Here is a 2,500-nt window from a genome sequence, read left to right as displayed (position 1 = left end):
ATACTACCCTGAGAACGCCCGATCTCGTCCGATCTCGGAAGCTAAGCAGGGTCGGGCCTGGTTAGTACTTGGATGGGAGACCGCCTGGGAATACCAGGTGCTGTAAGCTTTTGCACCCACGTGAACACTCTTTCACGTTATTTCGCGCTTCCTTTTCTCCACTTTTTCACCTCAGCCTTAACTGGGAGAGACACAACGTTGAACTGATATTTTTAAATTTCTTATTGATGTGTTGCACCTCCGCTGGAAAAGCACACTTTTGCAACAGACATCAAGTACCGAGGAGCTGCGTGCTCGCAGCGGACCGTATGCAAGCCTGACAGGCTGAGCGCTCAAACAACCACGGGAGCGGGCCCATCCTTCGTGCACTCGGGAGGAGGTGAATAAATGAAAAAAATTCACCCCACCACTCCGCCCCCGACCCGGAAGTGCCCTGTCAGCTATAAAGGGGACGATTTTCACTTCTTTTCTCGCTTACGGCCATACTACCCTGAGAACGCCCGATCTCGTCCGATCTCGGAAGCTAAGCAGGGTCGGGCCTGGTTAGTACTTGGATGGGAGACCGCCTGGGAATACCAGGTGCTGTAAGCTTTTGCACCCACGTGAATACTCTTTCACGTTATTTCGCGCTTCCTTTTCTCCACTTTTTCACCTCAGCCTTAACTGGGAGAGCCACAACGTTCAACTGAAATTTTTAAATCTCTTATTGATGTGTTGCACCTCCGCTGGAAAAGCACACTTTTGCAACAGACATCAAGTACCGAGGAGCTGCGTGCTCGCAGCGGACCGTATGCGAGCCTGACAGGCTGAGCGCTCAAACCACCACGGGAGCGGGCCCCTCCTTCGTGCACCCGCGAGGAGGTGAATAAATGAAAAAAATTCACCCCACTACTCCGCCCCCGACCCGGAAGTGCCCTGTCTGCTATAAAGGGGACAATTTTCACGTTTTCCCTCGCTTACGGCCATACTACCCTGAGAACGCCCGATCTCGTCCGATCTCGAAAGCTAAGCAGGGTCGGGCCTGGTTAATACTTGGATGGGAGACCGCCTGGGAATACCAGGTGCTGTAAGCTTTTGCACCCACGTGAACACTCTTTCACGTTATTTCGCGCTACCTTTTCTCCACTTTTTTCACCTCAGCCTTAACTGGGGGACCCTCAACGTTGAACTGATATTTTTAAATCTCTTATTGATGTGTTGCACCTCCGCTGGAAAAGCACACTTTTGCAACAGACATCAAGTACCGAGGAGCTGCGTGCTCGCAGCTGGCCGTATGCGAGCCTGACAGGCTGAGCGCTCAAACCACCACGGGAGCGGGCCCCTCCTTCGTGCACTCGCGAGGAGGTGAATAAATGAAAAAAATTCACCCCACTACTCCGCCCCCGACCCGGAAGTGCCCTGTCTGCTATAAAGGGGACAATTTTCACGTTTTCCCTCGCTTACGGCCATACTACCCTGAGAACGCCCGATCTCGTCCGATCTCGGAAGCTAAGCAGCGTCGGGCCTGGTTAGTACTTGGATGGGAGACCGCCTGGGAATACCAGGTGCTGTAAGCTTTTGCACCCACGTGAACACTCTTTCACGTTATTTCGCGCTACCTTTTCTCCACTTTTTTCACCTCAGCCTTAACTGGGAGAGCCACAACGTTCAACTGACATTTTTAAATCTCTTATTAATGTGTTTCACCTCCGCTGGAAAAGCACACTTTTGCAACAGACATCAAGTACCGAGGAGCTGCGTGCTCGCAGCGGACCGTATGCGAGCCTGACAGGCTGAGCGCTCAAACCACCACGGGAGCGGGCCCCTCCTTCGTGCACTCGCGAGGAGGTGAATAAATGAAAAAAATTCAACCCACTACTCCGCCCCCGACCCGGAAGTGCCCTGTCTGCTATAAAGGGGACAATTTTCACGTTTTCCCTCGCTTACGGCCATACTACCCTGAGAACGCCCGATCTCGTCCGATCTCGGAAGCTAAGCAGGGTCGGGCCTGGTTAGTACTTGGATGGGAGACCGCCTGGGAATACCAGGTGCTGTAAGCTTTTGCACCCACGTGAACACTCTTTCACGTTATTTCGCGCTACCTTTTCTCCACTTTTTTCACCTCAGCCTTAACTGGGGGACCCTCAACGTTGAACTGATATTTTTAAATCTCTTATTGATGTGTTGCACCTCGGCTGGAAAAGCACACTTTCGCAACAGACATCAAGTACCGAGGAGCTGCGTGCTCGCAGCGGACCGTATGCGAGCCTGACAGGCTGAGCGCTCAAACCACCACGGGAGCGGGCCCCTCCTTCGTGCACTCGGGAGGAGGTGAATAAATGAAAAAAATTCACCCCACCAGTCCACCCCCGACCCGGAAGTGCCTGTCGGCTATAAAGGGGACAATTTTCACTTCTTTTCTCGCTTACGACCATACTACCCCGAGAACGCCCGATCTCGTCCGATCTCGGAAGCTAAGCAGGGTCGGGCCTGGTTAGTACTTGGATGGGAGACCGCCTGG

At 53.0% G+C, this 2,500-nt stretch overlaps 6 non-coding genes across 6 annotated transcripts in view; all 6 read left to right on the top strand.

Annotated features, from left to right (window-relative positions):
- LOC147189072 (5S ribosomal RNA) overlaps positions 1-109 on the top strand; it is a 119-nt gene extending 10 nt beyond the window's left edge. Inside the window, exon 1 of the ribosomal RNA XR_015098898.1 lies at positions 1-109. This exon is cut by the window's left edge and continues 10 nt beyond it. This is a non-coding gene — a ribosomal RNA (5S ribosomal RNA).
- A 363-nt stretch (positions 110-472) lies between these two features.
- On the top strand, positions 473-591 carry LOC147189071 (5S ribosomal RNA). Its single transcript, XR_015098897.1, has one exon. It is a non-coding gene; the product is annotated as a 5S ribosomal RNA (ribosomal RNA).
- A 363-nt stretch (positions 592-954) lies between these two features.
- On the top strand, positions 955-1,073 carry LOC147189070 (5S ribosomal RNA). Its single transcript, XR_015098404.1, has one exon. It is a non-coding gene; the product is annotated as a 5S ribosomal RNA (ribosomal RNA).
- A 364-nt stretch (positions 1,074-1,437) lies between these two features.
- On the top strand, positions 1,438-1,556 carry LOC147189069 (5S ribosomal RNA). The gene has a single exon (XR_015098120.1). It is a non-coding gene; the product is annotated as a 5S ribosomal RNA (ribosomal RNA).
- A 364-nt stretch (positions 1,557-1,920) lies between these two features.
- On the top strand, positions 1,921-2,039 carry LOC147189068 (5S ribosomal RNA). Its single transcript, XR_015098895.1, has one exon. It is a non-coding gene; the product is annotated as a 5S ribosomal RNA (ribosomal RNA).
- A 363-nt stretch (positions 2,040-2,402) lies between these two features.
- Positions 2,403-2,500, top strand: part of LOC147189067 (5S ribosomal RNA) — a 119-nt gene continuing 21 nt past the window's right edge. The window contains exon 1 of the ribosomal RNA XR_015098355.1: positions 2,403-2,500. This exon is cut by the window's right edge and continues 21 nt beyond it. This is a non-coding gene — a ribosomal RNA (5S ribosomal RNA).

This window comes from Hippocampus guttulatus, chromosome 20 (assembly GCF_054856545.1).
Source record: "Hippocampus guttulatus isolate MCC_2025c chromosome 20, RoL_Hgut_1.0, whole genome shotgun sequence".
Lineage (NCBI taxonomy): Eukaryota > Metazoa > Chordata > Actinopteri > Syngnathiformes > Syngnathidae > Hippocampus > Hippocampus guttulatus.
Note: the sequence above shows the minus strand (reverse complement) of the source record. Positions and strands in the feature narration are given on the sequence as shown.